We start from the raw sequence: 25,572 nt of genomic DNA, 5'->3' as shown, positions 1-25,572 counted from the left end.
GTGAAGCAAGACTCCCTGTGTCTATAGCCATATAACATGGGTTTTCTCTGTTTCTTTCCTTTCCCCCATCCCCATACTTACACAGCTGATTAGGGTGAGTAAGTGGCCCTACCAGAGCCAGTGAAATCTTTATCTAGGGGATTTGGAATTGGAATTAATAGATTCCAGCCTAACACTCTTTGGTCTGTTGGATAGAGGAAAACCAAACATGTTCTGACACATAGACCAGACGGCAGAGAAAGTCAGGTTGCATCAGGGGAGGGCGGGAGGGCAAACCAGAGGAAAAGAACAGAATCCAGAAACAGGGAGAGAGGGTTCTAACTACCATGAAGGCCGTGGTTAATGTTTCCAAGGCTCTGGTGAATTCCTGTCTTTTGTTTTCATGATATGTTTTCTTTTTTGCTTAATTGAGCTGGAGTGCATTTCATTTATTTTAATAGCAGAAGAACCTTAACTAATATAATATTTCTATAAACCATTTTATTTAGCAACATATTATGGACATTTCCCCATCTTATTGAATATTTGTTCTAAATTTTTTTTTCCTTGTGATTATTTGCTTGTTCAAACTCCCAAAAGTGTAGGTACTCAGTTAAAGAGTATGAATATATACACAGCTGTTTGTCAATATTTACCAATTTTCTAGAAAGAACTATGAAGCAATGAATTCTCTTGTACTTTTACCAGTACTGGATATTATTATTAACAAATATTTTAAATTGACATTTTCTACTTTGTGGGAAGTCAAATAGCCATTTCCTGGGTTAGGAGATTATAGGGAATGCATTGCAAAGTAGAACTCTGCTCTCTGGCCTTGCATGAAAACAGCAGGCCAAGCTTTTGCTTACCTAGTTAATGTATACCTAAGGGGCATGGGTCCTTTGCTTATCTAATGTATATCTGGGGGTTGAGTCCTGCCTGTGCTAATAACTTTCTTCAACCATGTTATCATATAGAATATCTTATCTTGTTTTCCACCCTGTTTTCTACATCTCCACTTTTGTAGTCTTGGGAACGCCTTAACTTGCTTTTCTGCACGCTTTCAATACCTTCTTACTGGCATGTAGCCCACTGATGAATTGTGCACCATTTGCCTCAATCGATGCTTAATAAATCCATGAGCTTGACAGCAGCTCCAGGGACTTCCCTTAGCCTCCCTCTCACCTGTCTTGACTTGCATAGAGTCTGGAGTAATACTTTATGCCTCCCTTGGCTTTGCTGGGGAAAGCAGAATGCAGAATCCACAATTAGTGACCCCAACGTGATAGTGATAGCTTTGAGAGGAAGATTTTCAGGGAGCAGAATCAGGAGAATAAACTGAAACTGTCTGGACTTCAAACAGACCTCATCCCGGTAAGGAGCAGCAGTGCCTGCTTCGGATGGCTGCCAGTGTGTCTACTACTCAGAGTATTTCTTTTCTCCTTCTTTATGATGGGTCAGCAAATGACAGTGAAACAGCTATTATATTTAAAAACTTTACAGCAGCTTTTAAAGGTGGCTCATTGTACTGTTACAGAAGATTAATTCATTAAATTGTTACTAACAATATGAGACATTTACCCCTGGTTTCCTAGCCATGGTACAGTTGATTTCAATCTAAAAGAACCAGTAGGAAGAAATTTAAAAGAAAACATAAAAAGGGAGAGAAGGTTCCTGCTTCCGTTTTAGTTACCTGGAGTTCAGTCCCTAGGGTATTTTGTATATTACATGTAGCTCTAGAGAAGAAACAAATTAAGAAAGGAAACCTAACACTCACCTCTGCCAGGGCATTTCCTACAATGGATGATGACCTCCCTCTACAGCCTCCTCCTGTCCCTGTTCCTCCTGATTGCTTAAAGCCAGTACTTGTATCAGAGGAACATAAACCATGGGTTATGCAGCAATGTTTACCAGAAGGATATGCTACTGAGGAATTTCATATATTCCCCATCATTACCGTATTAACCTAGGAATGAGTCTCTCCCTTTTACTGTCTTTAGGGAAGGAAATGAAGTATTGCTGAGAACAGTATCCAGATCTCCTTTACTAAGGGGATAATTGAAGCAACAGGAAATGGATATGAAATGACCCCTCAGGATTGGATGACATTAGCAAAAACCATACTTTCCCCCAACTCATCATGCTTTGTGGACCTTAGAAATCAAGAGGGTTGTGCCACACCTGCAATTCGTAATCCAGATTTGGGTATCCTGATAGGAATAGAAATGCTTCAGGGCTTCGAGTCTTTTTCATCTGGACTCTGAACCGGTACAAACTTGGTGAATACACTCTCTTTTCTTCCTTTATTTTTATTTCAGGGGCTTTTCGAGGAGTTCAGTCTTATTGGACCCCTTTCATGTCTATCGCTTAGGCTACAATCCTCTAGCTTGTGGCTACCCTAGGGGAGGAGAAAGCCTGCCTTTTGGCTGGAATTTTGTACCCTGACCAGAATGTAATATGACCCAGAAACTTGATGCCCTCTCTTTATTCATATCCTTATACACAGTTGTCTTTCTTGGGCATGGGATAGCCACCTAAGTAACCAGCATAGCTGCCAACGTTAAGACTCCTGAGTGAGGTTTTCTCTTCATTGGCTTAATGTGATCTCCTCCACATCCCTGGTCTAGCTGCTTCTGGCTGCGGGACCTCCACTGGGAGCCAGCCAACCAGTACCCAATTGAATTAAAACCCAACAGGGACTGTTTATTAGGAAGTTGAGTATAAAGATTATATGTGTTGGAATGTTACTTAGATCATGGTGGATTTCTGTCTTTACTGTTGTCTATCAATGTCCTCTACCAACTACCTAAATTACAGAATTGTGTACAAGTTAATGATACATATACTTGAAAGCATAATAATGCTATACACAAATATCTTAGCTTTTTAGAGCACTTATAATTTACAATTAAGTTTTATTAAAATATTAAATATAAGATTTCATAAATTAAAGCCCCAAATGTAAGATGTAACCTAGAAAACCAATAATTAAAAATAAATACAATCTTGCAAATTATAAAAGGGGGAAGAATTTTTAATGAAATATTGAGTTAGAATGCTGAAATTAAGACCTTTTTCCTATAAGTGGAGAAAGCTTACACTTATAATTATCAGACTGTCATTGGTTATGCCCTATTTCCTTAGACAGTTATAAAGACTTCCAGTGGAAGATTTTAAGTAATGTTCAATGGTGAGCTTTTCAAAATCTAGACATTATTTGTTAAAATATGTATATATATGTATTAAAAATTGTTCTTTTAACATTTATTTATTTTTGAGAGACAGAGAGAGACAGAACATGAGCAGGAGAGAGAAAGGGAGACACAGAATCTGAAGTAGACTCCAGGCTTTGAGCTGTCAGCACAGAGCCTGATGCAGGGCTCAAACCCACAAACTGCAAGATCACGACCTGAGCCAAAGTTGGACGCTCAAACGACTAAGCCACCCAGGTGTCCCTAAAAGGTGTATATTGACTGAACAACCTATTTAGAAAACTCTGTTTTCTAAAAATAAAGACACTAGAATATAAGGATAAACCTAAAAGAATATTTATTATTCCTTATTTTTTGTACCAAGCATCCTCATGAAAATGGGCAAAAGATGAATTTCTATTATTGATTGATTCAGTTATGATATATCTTCATACAGAATATGATGTTGCTACTTAAAACCTACATATAGGGGTAGCTGGGTGGCTCAATTGGTTGAGCGTCTGACTGTTTCAGCTCAGATCATGATTCCAGGTTGGTGGAATTGAGCCCCCCAAGGGACTCCATACTTAGCATACAGCCTGCTTAAGATTCTTCCTCTCTGTCTCTTGCTCCTTCTTTCTCTCCCTCTCTCCTTTTTTCCTTCTCTGCCGCTCATGCACACTCTTTCTCTCTCTAAGAAAAAAAAAGCTATATATAAGTACATATAGCTATATCTGTCTATGCATCATAGAGAAAGGTATAAGAAGGATATATCTAAAATTGTTTTAAAAATGTGTTCACACCTGTTTGTTATTTGGGGGATAGTGGGATGGAAGGGAGAAAGAGACATTGCTTTACACATTTCTTTGTTTCTTTATTGTTATCTGCGTGCTTGATTGTCCTTATAACTAGAAAAAAAAACCTTTGAAAAGGATTTGAAGAAAGAAAAAAGAAAAAAGGAAATAAATGCGTTAATGTAAATCACTTAATTTAGGAAAAAACAAATACTTCCTTTCTCATAGTTGCTATTAACTACCCCTACCACCAATAATTATATTTTTTAATTAAATTTTTATTTTGAGTTAGATGCAGATTCACATGAAGTTATAGAAATTATTCAGAGATCCTGTGAATCCTCTTTACCAATTTCCCCCCATGGTAAGATACTATAAAAACTATAATACAGTATATCATCAAGATATTACAATCAGAGATCTTATTTAAATTTCCCACCTTTACATGTACTCGTGTGTGTGTGTGTGTGTGTGTGTGTGTGTGTGTTTAATTCTATGCAGTGTTATCATTTATGTAGGTTAGTGTATCCGCTCCTGCAGTCAAGACATAGAACAGTTCCCACACCATGAAGATCCCTCTTATGGCTTTTTTATATCTGTATCTATCTTCCTCCTCTACCCCATCCCTAACCTATGGCATCTATTATCCTCTTCTTTATTTCTATGGTTTTGTCATTTCAAGAATATTATATAAATGGAATAATACATTAAGCAACCTTTTGGAATTGATCTTTTTTATTCAACATTATTCCCTTGAGATACATCTAAGTTAGAGATTGTATCAATAGTTCAATTGTATCCCCCCCTTTTATTGCTGAGTCATATTTTGTGCTGTGGGTATTCCAGTGTGTTTAACCATTCACCCAATGAAGGACATGTGGGTTGTTTCCGGTTTTTGCCTATTATGAGTAAAGTGACTATAAGCTTTCATGTACAAGTTTTTGTATAAATACTTATCTTCACTCCTCTGTGATAAATGCCTAGGAGTGCAATTGCTGGGTCTTATGTTCATTGCATATTTAGTTTTTAAAAAACTGCCAGACTGTTTTCCACATAGATTGCACCATTTTACATTCTTACCAGCAATGCATGAGCAATCTACTTCCTTTGCATCTTCATCAGCATTTGATGTGGTTGTTATTTAAGGCATTTTGATAGGTATTCATTGTGTTTTAAGATGTTGCTTTGAGTGTTCTTTATTCTAAGAGTCTAAGATCTCTAGGCTTATAAAGATAAAATGAACTTTGAAAAGCTTTTACTCCCAAAGGATATATAAATATCTAATGTAGAACTTCAGTTCCTCATATTTTCTGAGTCTTTTCCTCAAAAAACTGAAGGCATATATCACTGTCACTGCCTCAGGTTAAGCATGAAAATGATAAAATTCCAATTCTTTCAACAAATACAGCAAATATTTATTGAGTGCCTAATGTACAATAAGCACTATTCTAGGTGCTGACACTAGGAATGAAAAAAATAAAATACCTGCTCAAATGGAAAGTGTATTATTGTTGATGTCTGGGGACACCTAATAAATAACAGCCCCCCCTTCTACTCCAATTGATGTGAAAACAACCAATAGGCACAGGAGTTGGGAAAACCAGAGATTAAAATGTGTCCTAAATTACTGATAAAACTATTTGGAGAATCTAGCTCAGGTTGGTGGAAATAATGGGCTTCAGATCACTGTACCTGATCTTAAGCAGAATTACCCGCACAGGCACAAGAAATTGTGGAAAGGCAGAGGCCACCACTCCAAATGCTCCTTATTAAGGAACACTGAGTACAGAATTCTCTGAAGTAGGCATGTCCCAAAGAAAGGATTCGGAAGGGCTGGGCTGTGTATTCTCAGGTTTTTCCGTCATAACTTCATCCTTCAGAGTCAAGTATTTTACTCTAATAGAAGCTCCTTCACAGAGAAACAAAAGGGCTGGGAAGTAGAAATTCTCCCTTAATGGTATTACTAATAATCCTAGGCTAAGATTTAAAATAAAAAGATCTTATCATAATGCTGCCTCACTTAACCTTCCAATTTATTATGTGACTTTTATTCTGGGATATTTTGGCTACTATCTGCAGACTCCCACATAGCTTTTCTTACATGTAAACATGGAGTCTACTTGGAAGGTTGATAAAGAGGAACAGGAGGAAATCCCAAGAAGAGTGGCCGTATGTTACAAATTAGACAAAAATTTACTTAAATTATATAATAGGTTTGGGGTTTGAAGGAATACAATAAATGTTACTCTTGTTTTCCTTCTGAGTTTAAAACCAATTTAGAGATAGACACAAACCATTTAGACAGATGGATATCAAAATATGAGCTTCATGCAGATGAATGATACATTGCAGGATGTGGCAATGATGAAATGTTGATCTTTAGAATTAGGTTTACCCACCGAGTTACAGACAACCTTAACCAGCCACAGACTTTCCTACGTGGGAGTTCTTGTCTTGTAAAATGTACGCCTTAGAAGAGTAAACTAGATACTCACTGTAGACAGGAAGGGTTTCAAAAGGTAGAATGAGGGGACTGAGGGTCAATTTCTTGTTGCACATCTTGTTAGTCAGGCACATCTCTTCATCCAGTCCTTCTCTCCAAGAAGATCAGAGAGACTAGAAGTGTTCAGCAGAAATCTCACTTAAGGGGAATTTGAATAGTAAGGAATAAATATTTCTCTCTAATGGTGCATAACTTAAATCTAAATTCTGGGGAGACATGCTGATGTGTGGCTTTTCAAAAGTAAAATAAATAAAATAATTAAAACAAAAAGTAAATTAAGAAAAACAATTAAACTTAGTTAAACTTAAAAATGATGTTGGAGGAAACATGGGAAAATAAGGACAAGAAATGTATAAGGTGAGGTGTGTGTGTGTGTGTGTGCAGATGCATCAAAAATTAAGAAATGGCTAAAGACATGAACAGACACTTCTCCAAAGGAGACATCCAGATGGCCAACAGACACATGAAACCGTGCTCAACATCACTCATCATCAGGGAAATACAAATCAAAACCACAATGAGATACCACCTCACACCCGTCAGAATGGCTAACATTAACTCAGGCAACAACAGATGCTGAAGAGGATGTGGACAAAGAGGATCTCTTTTGCGCTGCTGGTGGGAATACAAACTGATGCAACAACTCTGGAAAACAGTATGGAGATTCCTCAAAAAATTAAAAATAGAACTACTCAGTTGACCCAGCAATTGCACTGCTAGGTATTTATCCAAGGGATACAGGTGTGCTGTTTCAAAGGGACACATGCATCCCAGTGTTCACAGCAACACTATCAACAATAAATAGACAAAGTTTGGAAAGAGCCCAAATGTCCATCGATGGATGAATGGGTAAAGAAGAGGTGGTATATACGCACGCGCGCGCGCGCGCACACACACACACACACACACACACACAAAATGGAGTATTACTCAGCAATCAAAAAGACTGATGTCTTGCCATTTGCAACTATGTGGATGGAACTAGGAGGTATCATGCTAAGTGAAATTAGTCAGCCAGAGAAAGACGAGTATCATATGACTTCACTCATATGAGGACTTTAAGATACACAGCAGATGAACATAAGGGAAGGGAAGCAAGAATAATATAAAAACAGAGAGGGGGACAAAAACATGAGACTCTTAAATATGGAGAACAAACAGAGGGTTACTGGAGGGGTTGTGGGAGTGGGAATGGGCTAAATGGGTAAGAAGCATTAAGGAATCTACTCTTGAAATCATTGTTGCACTATATGCTAACTAACTTGGATGTAAATCAAAATAATAAAAAAAAACAAATAAATTCTACCAATATTAACAGAATAAATCTTTCCTATAGTGGCAAAAAATATATGTTCAGTAACATTAAGCAGATGAGTAAGAAAAAAAAAGAACAAAATAGGACCAAATGATCAAAGAATTCTTAAAAAGCATTCCTCATTTGTAGGGGTTAAAGTAAATACAACATCTGATGATCGAACAAAAAGAAATTCGATTTCAGGTCTAACACAAAACTTATTTCATCATTATGATCAGGGAGGCTCTCAGATGATGATTCAAAAGGCCTAAGAGAAACTCCATGTTTCTGTGTTAAAGAACTTGAATCATAATGGGAAGGGGGTCTTGGCTAGTTCTTGCAGAGCCCCCAGGGATGTTGCCTAGTGACTCCCCAAGAGGACAACTAAAACATGTTGAATAAGCAAAGATAAATAAAATAGCAGTACATCTACAAGGGAAAACACTGCCTTGACTGGGTGGTGGTTTAGAAGAGCAGATGATGAGGTAATATTTATAGGCCATAGGAGTCTGGGCTCAAGTGGTCAGGTAGGCCTTTCAAGGCCAGTAACTGATTAGGATAGGTAAAGTCCATTACATAAGCACTGGGGATTGAAGGGCACTTTTAGATGAGGGCCTTGAAATGAGTCTTCATAAGTAAACTGCTATTTAATAAACAACTATTTGCCCAGGTGAGAAATCTATTGTCTGACAAGAGAGTTGTTTGCTCACACAGGTTGGTTTGCAGGAATTTCTTGAAGCAAACAATAAAGTTATTTATTGGTTTACCATCCTACCTCCCTGAAAAAATAATATGAAATGAATTTTTAAATCATGTTATAAAAAAATTAAGAAACTTTTAGAAAAGAACGGCATGGAGAATATAGTCAATAATATTGTGATAATGTTGTATAATGACAGATGAAAACTATATTCATCATAGTGAGCTTTGCATAATGTGTAGGATTGTCAAACACTATGTTGTTTACTTGCAAGTAATATAACCTTGTCCATGATACCCCAATTAATAAAAAATTAAAAACAACAATAATTGAAAATACTTTAAAAAAATAAGGTAAAGTTGCTAGTGTTCTGTTGCCTGTTAACCTGAAAGCAGATAATTTTGCCACTCCGTATATGGATTTAATAAGTTGTATGTTCATAAGACCTTAAATTATTAATAACTTCAAGAAAAGCCTTCATGTTTAATGAAGTATAATTCAGTAGGTGATGAATCATTAGTGATGACTGAGGTTTGCTGCATGCCAGGAGATAATGAATCAGGGTGGTTTTTTTTTGACATAATATAGTAAGTTTTGTGTTGTAGTGTTATTTGTATCATTATTTGGAATCCAATACATGTATCCCTTTTCTCTAATCTCTGACAAGCAAGCTACCAAAATTTGGTTTAACCCTAGTACAAGAACTTTTGCATCTGACTTCCTCTCCCAACTCCCTATCTGTTCTGTTTTATGATATTTAGCAACCTGGACGGGTTGACATAAGTTTGAGGGATTTTGAAAACTCCTCAACTCTCTTAATAATATTTTCCACTATAGACTCAAAAAAAAAAAAAAAAAAAAGCATCAGTACCTTCCCTCACCATCTTTTCGGTCAATGTAACATATGCTTTATTTCTTTAGAGAAGATAACCACTCAATCAGAAGGGAATCAAAAGAAAACAGGATTTCATAACATTAAAAAAGCATCTGAAAATATATCTAATTGCATCCCCAGTAAACAATATGATAGTATCTTTGGAGATTATGCATTGGCATTAGAAGTCTGCTCATTTAGGCATAGTCCAGAGAAGCTTGAGATTCCAGCAGAAACATAGCTTTCTGCTCAAGACTTGGTTACATTAGAAGGATAGGTTGATTAGATGGATGAACCAAAAACTATACTTCTGGTCATAGCCTGTTCAAGCCATGTGGAAGATCCACAAATTTTTGGTTGCTTGTGGGGGAGAAAAAGGAGCCATTGAGGAGACTGATACCAGAGGGTCACATACACCCCCTTGATTCCCAGTTACATCATAAAGAAAGGTAGGAAAAAAAGAGAAATTAGAAAGACTAGGATAGTCACCTGAAAGAGACTAATTTAAATAACTAGCAAGCAAGCTAACTAAACCAGAGGACACTAAGAAACCATTGATTGAATGTTTAAACACCTTTCCTCCCTAAACTTTTATTAGGCATGAGTGGGAATATACAGTGACAATCTACCTTTAAATCTGAATATTCATAATGAGGTCCTATCTTTCTGTTCAGTCTGCCCTGGTATTATGCAGTCTACCAAGCATGAGGTGGGAAATTCACATGGATTAGCCTCCAGACTTCTCAGTTATTTGTGAAAAGTGCCAATCCAATGTTCAGTACCAGCAGAATGTTGGCATTTAAAGAATGCTGTCACCACCATACCACAAAAACAGTTGCCAGGAATAAAGTAGCTTAATAAAAATACATGTTTTATCCACAAAGAGTTTCCATCAGCTTTCCACTATTTTTAATTTCAGCAGTTTTTAAAATAACATATGAGATTGTAAGTAAAACTAAATTGAATTACTGGAATCCTAAAATATAAGATAGAACCCTTGATCTAAAGGATGAAGTCCCAATTTTTTTGACTCTTTCATGGTGGCTTTAGAGCCAGTGGTGAGATTGTGTGGTGATAGCGATCTCTTTTTCAAACACATATTTTCTCCCATTCATTTAAAAAACAAAAACAAAAATACCCACAAAAGTTGTGGCCAAATTATCCATATCACTAATGTAATTTTCATTTCACTTTGGCTGAGATGATTTTTAAATTAAAATCTCTTGCTGTTTTTGACCAATTACAAAGAAATGGAGACCACAAATCTAGCTATACCATAAATTTACCAGAACCTATGGCATAGTTTTAAAGATTGTTCCTTGTAGAAATAATGGCTGTTATTATTTCCACATCTCGATGTGTTCCCAACTAGACCATGGCACAGACTGTAAGTCATTCATTCTTTTCTCAAGGTGGCAGTAATTACTTTCACATGATCCTGTAGTGATCTTGATTGCCCTGCATTTATAGGCTGTGATCCATTCATTTAGTAAATATTGGAGTTAACAAGGTGTTTGGAGAATTTCATCCTTTTATTCTCTTTTCAAAAGAGAGAGCATAAGATTTTCTTATTATATCTCATTCACAGATCTGATCTTTGTGGCAAAAGTACTAAAATGACCTGAAAGAGTGGTACGTATTTAGGTATCTACATTTTTAATAACCATGTCATGAAGTATCATGTTTTAACATCTTTTCCCACAATCTATTGAGCTGACTCTGAGCATCATAAGACCCTGTCACACCTTAAAATCATGGACCTCGCATACTGCTATTTGCTAAACAAAAACCTTTCTTTTATTTATCTTATAATTACACTTATTGAGTTGCAAAAAGTTTCTCTGCTTCCATCATGTCACCATTATAACAGGTCAATGCTTACTGAATCCATTATATAAACTCTTCCTATAAAGATACTTGTCATATGATTGAGGCACACTTCCCCCAATCTATGATGACCTGATCTTGAAATTTTTAGTTATATCTGCAAAGATCCTTTTTCCAATAAGGCCATATTCTAGGTACTGGGGATTAAGACTTGGACATACATGTTTTTGGCAGTGGTCGTGCCAGTCAACTCACTACGTATCAACTCACTTATCAACAAACTACATTAACTTAGTAGTTAAGTTAGTAGGTCAAGACCATGAGAACAAGGATTAAATGTTTTGTTTATATTAGTGTCTTGACCAATTTCTGGCATACACTGGGAACTGAATAAATATACAGTGTGTTGAATGAATAAAAGGGGACACTGGACAAAATGTAGGAGTTATAATTGGTGTCAAAAGTAGAAAAACCAGGGAAAGAGAATTTGGAAAATGGGTCAGACTTCTGTGAACAAATACAGAAAAGAATGGTGCCCTAGAGTCAAGAGTGTTTGCATAATTAGGGAGTGATTGCTAATATCAAATATCAAGTTGAAAGAGGCAGGAAAAGAGGCCTCCAAATAATTTGGCATTAGAATTCTTTTGGTTCCAATGAAGATCTTTGTATCATGTGGAAATATGTCCAAAGCTGAGGATGGTTTTGCTTATGTATTCTTTGTGGCTCTTTCACCACCTTGTTACAATAAGATAAGGAAATATTTTCTTACAGTAAGAAGAAAATATTTTCTGTCACTGGATTAGAACTCATTGACTTTGTTTTTTAGTAATATTCTTATGGAATCTCTTATCTTCTAAACCCATTGAATTAGCAGTCTGCTTCTACTATGTGGATTCAGTGTTTGATAATTATTGGGACCTAACAGTATGTGTATTATTTCCAAACTCTACTTTTTAAACTGGAGAAATATTTTTACCCTCGTTAGTTCTTTTCTGTTAATTCCAATGCACATATTCTGTTAGGATGATTTGTAACATCTCTTTTCCATTGATAATATCTAAACAGCAGAATTTAAAATAATTAAAAAATTAAATTCAGCCTATTAATAGAAACATGCAAGTTGCTTCTAGTATATAAACAGTAGCACTTAGATATGAAAAGTAAATATGAAGAGGTATGTGTTTTATTCAATAATTCTAAGAATTTATTAGGTTTTGGATGATAATGCAACATGCCCATAAGATGTCATTTGCAGTTCTGTGGCTGCTTTGTTGGTAAAGAGAAACATCTGAAAATAACGTAAACACTTCAACAGTAACTATAATGGAGGTTAAGTGAGTTTATCATGTGGCAATGTTCCAAGTGTTATTATCTTACAACATTTTGATTGTTATAGTTTAATTTTTGAATGTATGTGTGCTATATAATTTATATAATCCACATTTTGCCTGGTACAACTTATCAAATGTAAGACTGTCCAATTTTTTGAAAATAATTCCAGCCTATATTATGTGGGCATTATATATTTAGTAAAACAAATTAATTTCTATAAATAAATAAATAAGTAAATAAAATCATTCTTTAATTCCAAAAAAATGTAGATAATTGCCTTATAAATTTTAATCAAAGTAATTCGGTCAGATTTCAAAAATTTTGTTTGAATTAATGTTTTCCTTGAAATTACAGCATTTAATTTTCTTCTTTAAAAAATTTTTTTAGGGGCGCCTGGGTGGCTTAGACGGTTAAGCGTCCGACTTTCGCTTCGGTCATGATCTCGCGGTTCGGGCGTTCGAGCCCCACATCGGGCTCTGTGCTGACTGCCAGCTCAGAGCCTGGAGCCTGTTTCAGTCTGTGACTCCCTCTCTCTCTGACCCTCCCCTGCTCACACTGTCTCTCTCTCTCTCTCTCCTAGAAATAAATAAAACATTTAAATTTTTTTTTAATGTTTATTTACTTTTGCGCGCGCGCGAGAGAGACAGTGTGTGAGTGGCACAGGGGCAGAGAGAGAGAGTCAGAGAATCTGAAGCAGGCTCTAGGCTCTGTGCTCTCAGTACAGATCCTGATGTGGGGCTCGAACTCATGAACAATGAGATCTTGACCTGAGCTGAAGTCAGGTCAGACACTAAACCGACTGAGCCACCCAGGTGCCCCAGCATTTAATTATTTATTGGCACCTTCAAATAGGACAACATTTATTTATGCATTTTGTAATAACCTTATTTCTTAATTATTTATAGATATGTATCAGTAACTATAGAGAAACACATATAAAATATATTGTACAATGTATAATTATATAATATGCTATTAGAGATACATATATAATTTTATTCTGTGATCATTTGTTTCAAATTTTGGAAGCTAGCTCTTTTTTTTAAACATAAGAATGTTCTTAATAAAGACCCTCAAGAAAGTTGGGATAGAAGGAACTTACTTAAACATCATGAAAGCCATTTATGAGAAGCCCTCAGCTAACATCATCCCCAATGGGGAAAAGCTGAGAGTTTTCCCCCTGAAATCAGAAACATGACAGGGATGTCCACTCTCACCACTGTTCTTTAACATAGTGCTGGAAGTCCTAGCATCAGCAATCAGACAACAAAAGGAAATAAAGNCATATGTTTGCATGTATAGGTGGATTAGGAGGAACTTAACAGAGGACCATGGGGGAGGAGAAGGGGAAAAATAGTTGGGGAGAGGGAGGGAGGCAAACTATGAGAGACTCTTGAATGCTGAGAACAAACTGAGGGCTGATGGGGGTGGGGGAGAGGGGATGAGGGGTGATGGGCATGGAGGAGGGCACTTGTGGGGATGAGCACTGTGTGTTATATGGAAACCAACTTGACAATGAACTATTTAAAATAAAACATAAGAATGTTTATTGGAGTACTACTTTTAGTTTTTAGTTTTACTTTTAATTTGTTTATTTTCTAAGTAGGTGCCATATCCATCATGTGGCTCAAACTCATGACCTAGAGATCAAGAGTCACATGCTCCTCTGTCTGAGGCAGCCAGGCACCCAGGAAGCTAGCTCTTTTACATCTATTTTTTGTTAAGTCTGTTAAACAATTTCTCTACTGTGCCTCAGTTACCATCTTTGGAGACTTCATAAAGTCTATCAGTGAGCTTTCTAGCATCCTGATCTCATAGCTTTTTGCCTACAGGAACCCTTTATCTTTATTCCACTTTGGCCCCTTTAGACCATAGAAAAGTTTTTGTTGAGTCTACTTTGCCTCTTTGGTAGGCCTCCCTTCCTACTGTGATGCAACTGACTTCTCCTCTAAACATGTGCCCAGGAATGCTTCTTACCCATTACAGTCTTACTTCATTGGCTCTATGAATGCTGGCTTATTCCTTTGCATTCAGTATTTGTTTTTGGTATCCTCAGTATGGGCCATCTCTTTCACCCCATCCCCAGTTTATTAGCTGGTCTTCTCTCTAATAACTTGATGTTATCATCTCCCTGAAGCCTCACCTGAGAACAATGTCACCATCTGCTGTAGATCTTCCAATTGTGTTAATGCTGTGACCATTCCCGCAAGGGAGGGCCCAACCAAAATTGAAAGCTCTTAGATCCAGTCTTTGAACTCTAAATCATCTTTTCTCATGGATCTTTTAAGACATCATTCCACCAACTCGAAATTGTCTTGGTCTGTCACCCTTGTGCTTTGTTGACACCCCATAATCCATTATTTTCACAGGGCTTTCATTAGTACTTGGGGACCCTTAGCTATTGGTAACATCCTACTTCTGCGGTGTCAAGCATTCACAGGAGTCACTCCTGGAACCCTGCTCAGAAGGTTGACACTTTTGGTATGACCTTTCTTGGCTGTTATCTTCTCCCTCTCAAGAAATTTGTGTGTCTTGGGGCACCTGGGTGGCTCATTTGGTTGAAAGTCCAACTTTGGCTCAGGTCATGATCTCACAACTCATGGATTTGAGCCCTATATTGGGGTCTGTGCTGACTGCTCAGAGCCTGGAGCTTGCTACAGATTCTGTGCCTCCCTCTCTATCCCTCCCCCACTCACACTCTGTCACTCTCTTTCCCTCAAAAATAAATAAACATTAACAAAAAAAATTTAAAAATTTGTGTGTCTCCACCAACCACAATACCTGTGACTCAAGAGGAGATGTATCTCCTTCTGAAGACTGACAATGTACTAGATTCAATTTGCCACCATAAATACATGGCTTTTATTTTGCCTTCATCCTGTACCTCTTCTTTCTGTTTTGTTTTTGGTTTCATGTTATCCATTCCATAAAAATAAATACCTAAATAAATTTAATAGAATTCACTTAACCTTAACTCCCATGAATGTTGAACTATTTTTTAATTCTTTGCTTTAATACCCTGACATGAGTAGGATGGAACACACTAAATGGTTGCTCCAGAACCTTACTGCGGATTTAATGTTTTCAATTTATAATCTGGTTTCCCCACTTAAATGCTCTACTGAAACTGAAATCTTATAATGAATGGTAAGCCTATATGATAACCCTCATATGATTTCTTATTCTCTCTCCTCTTCTATTCCATTACAGCCATTGTCATGCCCTTATTTCAGTTTATTTTTTTATTTTTTTTCTTTCTATAAGGGAGGCAAGTAAGAGACTGAGGATGGGTCTAATAGTTATAGATGGTTAGCTATGTACAAGGCATGGTGTTAAGTGATTTTTATATACATCCTACCTCTTTCATTCTTCAGAACAATTCTATGGGGAAGATATTTTTCCACTCAAGAAATCCTAGCATTTTTTTCGAAGTTACACAGACTTTGGTGGAACTCAAATCTCGACCTGTGTTCTATCCTTATTCCATTGTATCCCATGACCTCATGTGTTATTTTGTCTTTCCACCCACAAAAGGTAGGTATACCTTGTACTTCTGTCCTCTGCCTTGTTTAGTTTGTGAAGTTTGTCTTCATGTGTTGGGTTTATATGCAAATTGCTCCAAAATATCTATCCTAAGCCCAAATGTCTCAAAATTCTCTACGTTCCTTCCTTCCCTCCTTCCTCTTTATCTCTTTCCTACTTTTCTTCCTTTCTTCCCACTTTCCCTTCCTTCCATCTCTTTCCTTTTTTGTTTTAAACACTTTTTGAGTATTTACTGTATGCTCAAATAATGGGTGCTTCACATGCATGGTCTTACTCACAAGGCACATGTACTGGTAGCTCAGTTTTAAATAGGAAGAAACAGAAACTTAGAGAAGTTATGCAATTTACCAGAAGTCAAACAGCTAACAAGTGTAGAATCAGGCTGGGAGCCCATTTTCCTCTTTCTTCCCTATCTCATGCTGCTGAGAGATTACATATTGTTTTCTGTACATGCACACTCCTTTCCTATACTCTTCTCTCTTATTCTATTAGGATTCTACCAATCAACAAACTGTAGAATTCTACCCATTCCTCCAAGGTCCAAGGTGATCTCCCATGGACCTTTTCTGGAACCCCTTGATTCTATGTGATGTTTTTCCCAATCCCAGCTCATAGCACTTTCCATCTTGTGTATTTATTTGCCTGTGTACACATTTATATTTTCTTCCTGTGATTGTGTAAGTCCTTTGAGGTAGGAACTGTCTTTTACACACAATAGGTGCTTTCAATAAATCTTGTTGTGTTGAGATGAATTACAAACTGCGAGTGCACTGTTTTCTTAAAAACAAATATAGCAACCATATATTGCAAACGCAGTATTAATAAAAAGCCAATGAAAGACCGAATCATTTTTCACCACACTTTAGAGATTAATGAAATATAGACTGCATGCATTAATATTTATTTATTTTACGGCTTTGGTTTGCCAAATTTCTTTTTCCTTTTACTCAAATGATTATTCTCTCATTGATAGGATATGACCTCCTAGAAAATATTCATTGTTAACATCTACAGTTTGTTGATAGGAAACAATTCCTAAATGGCAGTGAGCTCATTATATGTGATAGTATTTTAATACCTCTTTAATTTTTTGGCAATTTCCTCCAAATCCAATGAAAGAATTCCAAGCCTGTGGTCAAACTTACCTAATATAATTAAGCAAGGCAACCACAAGGGTCTGATCAAACAAGGTTGTTTTGCATTTCCTGTTTGTTTTATTTTTAGATTTTCCCGTTTCCAGTTTTGGAGGTCAGGCGTAAAGCATTTTCATGGATGCAATTCCCACAGAGAACCATGGGAGATTGGTGTGAGAGCTTGGATTGCAGCTTGGATATAAAGGAATTGTGTTTTGCCTTTCTTTTTTTATTCTCCAGCTGCTGTTCCTTATATAAAACTTTAAAAATAACTTTTATAGGGTGGTTAATACATTCCTACCCTGTGGGGACAGGCTACATTCTCAGCTGCCCAACATTTTAAGCAGGCTATAGTAATTTGGGTAAAGAAACAGGCTCTTGTCTTGAGTCTTGCAGAATTGCCACAGGGTCAAGGCCAGAGCACAGAAGTGTGGGTGCTGGTGAACTTGCATTCCCTAGAGGCTGCAGGAGAAGGGAGGGACTGAGTTTAGGTGGTGAGGAGTGGGACAGGGTCATAGGGATAGGCTGAATTTTATGACAAAAGAGAGAATGTCACAGTTTTTAAATTTAGAAGGTCCTATGCTTTTCTCAAGTAGTTTCTTTTATCATTCCTTGGCACACTTCTTATTGAGTTAAACTTGGATGTTTGGCAACTTGTGCAGTTAGTGTATATGCTCACTATGACTCCATATGAAATCCATGTGTGTTTAAGATTACCAATTTTCTTAGGGGAGCAAGCTGGGAAGAGGTATATTGGGGGCTCTAAAGTCCTCCTGGTCCTTTATGTAAGCCTAACTTCCCTCTGAGCACACAGGTGGAGCAGTAAGTACTGTGTGCTGTCACACCTACCTTGCTTGCCCCAGGTAGTAAGCGTTGAATCTGTGAAGCTACTGGTTTGGCTCTTTGTACTGCATAATCTACTGGCCTGCTCTGTGAAAGAGATTTGGCTTTCATGGAAAAATGCAAACTGGAAGGAGGGTGGGATCCTTGGATATCAACTCTCCTCTCTATTCTGCATATTTATACCATGCACATTTTACAAATGAGGGAATAGGTTGGGTATAAGAAGAAAAGCGGGCACAGAATTTACATTTAAGTGCCCTCTATGTATCAGACACTAATAGCTATCAGTATTTATAGCACACTATAATTTAAAAAGTGCTTTGACTTATGCTATTTGCTTTTCATAATAGTCATGTGAAGTTTGCAGAGCAGATGTAATTATTCCCACTTTGCTCATGTAGATACTAAAGTTCAAAGATTTCAAGTGATGCTCAGGTTTAGGTAGTATAGAGGTTAACTAACAGGTAGATATCTATTATGCATATAGATTTTTTATGACTTCAGACTGCCTAGGCACAGTAGGTATTGAGCACCTGGATGGTTAGTTAACAAATTTTGGCATTTTGTAACTCTTTAACAGAGTTTTTACCTGATAAAAGCTAATATATGTGTCTGTAGAAAATTCTCCAAATTCAACCACACTGGATTGTCGTTATGGTCTATTTCCTTTCAGTTTTTCTCCCCCTGAGAAAATACAAATATGTAGAAAACTGGTATTATACTATGCATATAGGTTTTTATTCTACCTTTTATACTATTGTGTTTCCCCCATGACTACATTGTGTACATTATACTTTACATAAAATTAATCAACAAAGTAAATAAAATAAAAAATACATTTTTATAAAACTAGATATATATTTAAACAATGTATCTGTTGGATATGATAGCTATATATAACTTTATCTCTTTTAATGATAACAGTTATTTTTTTAATATATATATTTTTTTTATTTCTAGGAGAGAGAGAGAGAGACAGCGTGAGCAGGGGAGGGTCAGAGAGAAGGGAGATACAGACTCTGAAATAGGCTCCAGGCTCTGAGCTGGCAGTCAGCACAGAGCCTGACGCGGGGCTCGAACCCACGAACCGCGAGATCATGACCCAAGTGAAAGTCGGACGCTTAACCGACTAAGCCACCCAGGCGCCCCAATGATAACATCTATACTGTAATTTATGTAGGCATTTTTCTACTATATTTTTCATTTTTGTACTATAAGAAATACAGCTATTTAAATGTATAACATAATCTTCTCTTTCTTTCTCATTATGTTTTTATACTAGATTAGTGGAAGTTAAAATTGTATGTGTGGGGTAAGATTCACATCTGTTATACTATGTATACAACATCCATTTTGCTTCTCTTAGAAATAACACCCAGAGGGGCGCCTGGGTGGCTTAGCTGGTTAAGCTTCCGACTTTCGCTTAGGTCATGATCTCACGGTTCGTGGGTTCGAGCCCCGCGTCGGGCTCTGTGCTGACTGCCAGCTCAGAGCCTGGAGCCTGTTTCAGAGTCTGTGACTCCCTCTCTCTCTGACCCTCCCCTACTCATGCTGTCTCTCTCCTAGAAATAAATAAAACATTAAAAAAAAAATTAAAAAAAAAAAAAAGAAATAACACCCAGATTTTCCTTTGTAAACTGTCTTTCCTAAGCTTTATCCCTACTGATTCAAGCCAGGTAAATTCCACACCCATCCCTTATCCCAAGGAGTTGAGCCTGTTTTCTCATCAAAGTGATTGTTTTGGAGGGGTGCATGTGGCCCAAGTCATGCCAATAAAATATAGTGAAGTGTGATCTTGGCATTTTACAGTAAATTATTGGGAAGTTCAGGTCTTCTTTCTGCTGGCTCAATAAGGCAGTACAACATGAAGCCTCAAGTGAAGGTTGCCATCTTTCACCTTGAGGGAAGGCCTGCCTCAGGAAAAAAAAAAAAAAAGAAAAGNATGCCATGACAGTTGAAAGCAGACTTGACACGGAAAGAGATTCATAATTGCATGTTTGAGCAGGGGGATTCCGTATGAGCACTGCCGGGATTTTTGCCCATGTGAGCCAATCCATACCTTTTCTCATGGCATTTTGAGTTGGGTTTCTGTACTTGTAAGCAGACGTGCTGATTTATGACTTAGTACACTGGCTCAAAAGGGTATGAACACATATGAAGGTCTTTAATACATCTTGCAATTTACTTTGTGACAGCACTGCGAGCCATAGAGTACTTATTTCTGTGTATCAATATTGACAGAAGTAATATGCATCTTAAATGTGAAAACATTCTTTTTCACTTCAAGAATATTTTTCACATGTTTAATGATCTTTTATATTTCTCCTGTGATTTGTCTGTTCTCTGATTTGCCTGCTTTTAATTTAGGATGTTAGTATATTTGCTCATATTTTATAACTCTTTTTACATTAAAAATATTAATAAATCATTGTATATTTGTGTCATATATGTTGCAGATGTTTTCCCTGTTTATTATTTGACTATGATCATACTAATGCTGCATATGTATGAAATACTAAGTATGCAGGTTTTTTGTTGTTGTAGTTATGGAGCTTTTATGTTTAGAATGTACTTTACCTTCCAAAGATGAATATTTTTATTGTTGCCTTATGCTTCACTTTAAAATTAAGTGTATATTTCATTTGGGATTTATTTTGGTAGATAAAGTAATTTTATTTAGGAATAGTTTGGATGCAAGTCACAAGAATTCTGGAGCTTTCAAAGGTTAGGTTGCTTCTTATGAATACAAGGGTGTTTCACAGAACCATGTTTGGGATGCAGTCACACATTGGGGAGACACAGGGAACCAGGATGGGCATGCTCTTGGAATTCTGTTATTTTTCATCTCTGGCCTGTGCCCTCATTTCATTTCTTCATCCTTCCCATTTGTTTTCTCTACTTCCTTGTCTCAGTGGGAACCATCCAACAATCCAGAGAAAGACTAAATCTGGCTTCCACTCCCAGTCCAAATTCCACTAAAACGGCCCTGTTTTTCTAGTTCGGATATGGTGCTTAATGTTGCCCTGAAACGAGGTCACACTGGATGAACCCTGGCTTCTAACAGTCTATTCTCTGGATCAAATTCATTATCAAAGAATCAGGGGAAGGATAGTTACCAGGGAAATGGAAATATTTTGAGCTGCAGAGACAACCAGTAGGCCTGTGGTCATTTTAGAGATGAAGACCTAACTTGATTATTTCCCAAATAGTTTTCCTAACAAGTAGTGGTGTCCCGTCCTTTTACCATTGATTTATCATGTTCAATTTGTCATATACTAAATTCATAAGTGTGTTTGAATGTGTGTATTTCTAGACTAAGATTTTCTGCATATTGGTTTCTGTCAGTTCTTACAAGTTTATTTCCATTTTTACAGTAAGATCAGTTTCCCTTTCTTCTTTCCAAATTTATTGTATCTATATTCTTCCATTTATTCTTCCAGGAAAATTTTGTTGCATATTAAAGTGAAATATATTTTTTAATGTTTGTTTATTTTTTGAAAGAGAGAGAGAGGGAGTGCATGAGCCGAGACAGGGAGAGAGAGAGAATCCCATGCAGGCTCTGCACAGAGCCTGATGGGGGTGGGCTCAGACTCACAAACCATGAGATCATGCATTATTTGAGCTGAAATCAAGAGTTGGAGGCTTAGGGGTGCCTGGGTGGCTCAGTCGGTTAAGTGTCCAATTTTGTCTCTGGTCATGATCTATCTCACGGTTTGTGGGTTCAAGCCCTGCATTGGGCTCTGTGCTGACAGCTTGGAGCCTGCTTCAGATTCTTTGTCTCCCTCTCTCTGACCCTCCCCTGCTCACACTGTCTCTCTCTCTCTCTCTTAGAAATAAATAAAAACATTAAAAAAATTTTTTTTAAAAAGAGTTGGAGGCTTAACCAACTGAGCCACCCACTCACCCTGCAAATGAAATATTTTTATAATAATTATTTTGACTTATTAAGGAAAGCTATTATTTTTATTCATTTGTCTTTTACTTGGCCAGTTTTCTAATCTATGATAATTGTAAGAAATTTGCAATGCTCTTGGAATTCCAGTTACATAAATTGTGCACTGGTCAATAATAATAGTCACATAATCTTTTCTAATTATATCTTTTATTTCCATTCTGTGTCTTTCAGAATTATTCAGAATATCCAATGAAGCAATAATTATGTTTATGAGTATTATTATGAGCAAGAATAGTATTTGATATTCCATGACACTTACCATATGTCAGGTGTTATTATAAACCCATTATTACTATTATTCTGATTTTGTTGATGAGGAGACTGTAGCTTGCAGAGGTCAAATAAATTGACCAAAGCTACACATCTTATACATGGTGGAGCTGACATGCAAAAACAGGTCTGTCTGATTCAAGTAACCCTATTTGTAATGATTACCTAGATTACCTTTTTAAAAAAGGAAAAACAAATTTAATATTTGAAGTTATGCTTATATACTGAGAAAGCCCAAGAGAATTATATAACAAAACATTAAAGGTTTCTTGCATTAAAGGTTTCTGACCTCTTTCTAAAGAGGTCACTGGTAAAACTATCTTTGAAGTCTTTTTTTTTGAAAATAATTAGTCAATACTTTTTGCAACCTTCTCCATGGTTGATGGTCTATTCAAGTTTTCTTATTTATTCTGGGTTAGTGTTGATAGCTACTTTTTTTTTTCTCCTAGAAAATTCTCAACATAACTAAGAATTTCATAACTACATGGAATAGTCCATGGAAATTTTTGTTTTTGTAAAGAGCTATAATGTACATAGCTCTGCCCGAAGAGTGAAGTACATAGGTGACAAATCTCAAAAGTTCTTTTTTATGGTGATTCTGACCTTCAGTGTGTCAGTTCTAGAGACGGGGCGCCCTCTGGGAAGTTCTCTGTCGGGGTAGGAGTGGGGCGGTGGGGGGAGTGAGGGGAACTGGAAGATGAAAGGGTGGAAGAAGAACCTGGGGGAACTCCTCAACATTTTGAATGCGTCAAGGTGTGCCGGCTGTCACACCAAACCGGTTTGTGCACCTCCAACCATCTAATGGACTTTGTCCAGCAGAAGCTAGATCCCAAGATTGCTGTGGCTGGGCAGAACTGCTAAAAAGTGCCTAACGGGGCTTTACTGGGGAGGTAAGCCCTGGCATGATCAAAGACTGTGGAGCCACGAGGGTAGTCCTAGGGCACTCGGAAAGAAGGTGTGTCTTTGGGGAGTCAGATGAGCTAATTGGACAGAAAATGGCCCACGCCCTGGCAAAGGGACTTAGAGTAAACCCCTGCATGGGGGAGAAGCTAGGTGAGAGGGAAGCTGGCATCACCGAGAAGGCCATTTTTGAGCAAACCAGGGTCATCACAGATAATATGAAGGACTGGGGCCTCGGAGCCTGATGGGCCATTGGTATTGGCAAGACTAAATACCCCAACAAACCCAGGAAGTACACGAAAAGCTCGGGGGATGGCTTACGTCCAGTGTCTCTGACGTGGTGGCTCAGAGTACCCGTAGCATTTATGGAGGGTCTGTGACAGGGGCAAACTGCAAGGAGCTGGCAAGCCAGCCTGACGTGGATGGCTTCCTTGTGGGTGGTGCTTCCCTCAGGCCCGAGTTTGTGGATATCATCAGTGCCAAATACCAAGCCCATCCATCTCCCGTCCTCTTCCTAATTAGCCAGGGACTAGGTAGCAAAGTCCTAGAAGCCCAGTGTCTGTGTTCCTACCGCTCACACATTTCTACCCCACACATGCTTATGATGGTGTCGTCTGCACCCTTCGTGGCCAAACTATACCGATTCCTTATCATTTACACCTTACCTTGTAGTGGTTGGGACTAGGCCAGTCCCTTTTCCACTTACTGTAATGTTTGGGACTAAACATGTCACCAAGGTGGCTCCTCCTTGGCTAAGAGGTGGAAGGGGTGGAATTTGCTCCTGGGGTCTCTCAGTCCCCAGTGAGGGCAGGAAAGAGAAGCCATTCTCCTCCCCCTTCTTGCACTATGAGGCGAACTACTGAGAGAAAGTCCTGTTCTCCCTGCAGAGGCCAGGGGTGCTTTTCTCTCCCATGGTGCCAAGCCTTTTGTGTATGTGAACTTGTGAACAGCCCCACGTGTGGGGGAAACAATATACACTTAGTGGCATTAACATGCTTTTAACTAAAGCTGTAGCTTTACCTTCTAGACAGGATAATAATACTATTAATTTTGTAAAATACATTCATTTTTGTTTGTTTTACAGATCTTTAAACGTTCCATTAGTGACTAAAAGGACAGTACTCATAATATATTATGTTAGAAAATGTTAGATTAATGCATTTATATGTAACTGTTACTTTTGATACTGTATGTTAAGAAAAATTGGGTAAAAATTGAGGATAAATAATTAAACATACATGGCAGAATTGTGTTTTCCAAAGATGGCCACAGTATCTCCTATCCCATGCTTTAGTTTTATATGTGATTTTGAGAAGAGAGTCTTTTACTTGATATTGAGCTTAGATGGACTTGTGTCTACATGGAAGTGACCCTCTCTTACTTCTGAGGCTGGTCTTAAAAAGTGGTGCAAGCTCTGCCTTGATGTCTCGAACACTCACTGTGAAAGCCTGAGCTACTGTGTAAGCAGTTCAGTTTCTCAGAGACTGCCATGCTGTGAGGAAGTACAAACACCTGTGTGGAAAGGCCACATGGAAAAACCCTGAGACTACATGAAGAGAGATAAATGTATAGCCAGTCCCCAACTATTGCAGCCCTAGTTACTGTCTGTTTGAAACCACAGCCCACTTCAGAATCACTGCTGAACTCTTCCTAGATTTCCCAATTTCCTGTGGTTGGGAAAAGAGATAAGCATTTAATAGGATGGTTTCTGAGAAATAGGCAGATGGAACCTTTAAAAAATGATTGTGTCTAATTTTCTCTTTGAAGTTATCTACATGGTTGTAATATACAAAACTGCTTCACTCTCTTCAGGGAAATTTACAGGACGGATCCCTATTTTGAGCGAGTGGCTTTCATTTTGACTTGTTAGAAATTACAGAATGTTCTGGATTCCACATCTGGGTTGAAGCCATGTAGACAGGTACAGAGTACTCTGAACATTCAGATAATCCAAAACTGAGTTCATTCAGTGGAAGCAGCTGCTCAAAAAGACCAGAGGTTTGAGAAGGTATTACTCATATAAAGGACACGGAATGAGTGAGCAGTCAAATAATCTAGTTGAGATCTTAAGACATAAGCGGACACCAGTTGACATCTGGGCTACATGTGTTATACAACTGATGTTCATCAACAAGCTATTATTTAACATTACTCTGGATGGCTGTTTAGGTGTTAATCCATCTTAGATATTGAGACTGAGATAGCATTGTTTCCTCCACCTTTATGTAAAACTTATCATATTTGAATGGAATGGTCTTTATTTTGGTTGTTATTATATTCCTTGAAAACTGTTTACAAATTTAATTGTAGAAATGAAATATTGATATACTTTAAAAAATTCTCCATATAAAGTCTAGCACTTGAATACATAATGTGCAACATAGCTACAAATATTCAAATCTTAATTACCAATTTTATTTTAACTGTTATTTTT

At 37.4% G+C, this 25,572-nt stretch overlaps 1 pseudogene; it reads left to right on the top strand.

Moving 5' to 3' along the window:
- The first annotated feature begins 6,073 nt into the window (after positions 1-6,073).
- Positions 6,074-23,823, top strand: LOC144226274 (triosephosphate isomerase-like; annotated as a pseudogene).
- The last annotated feature ends 1,749 nt before the right edge of the window (positions 23,824-25,572 follow it).

Source organism: Crocuta crocuta, unplaced genomic scaffold, assembly GCF_008692635.1.
Source record: "Crocuta crocuta isolate KB4526 unplaced genomic scaffold, BGI_CrCroc_1.0 scaffold62, whole genome shotgun sequence".
Taxonomy (NCBI): domain Eukaryota; kingdom Metazoa; phylum Chordata; class Mammalia; order Carnivora; family Hyaenidae; genus Crocuta; species Crocuta crocuta.
This window is presented reverse-complemented; position numbering and strand designations above follow the sequence as displayed.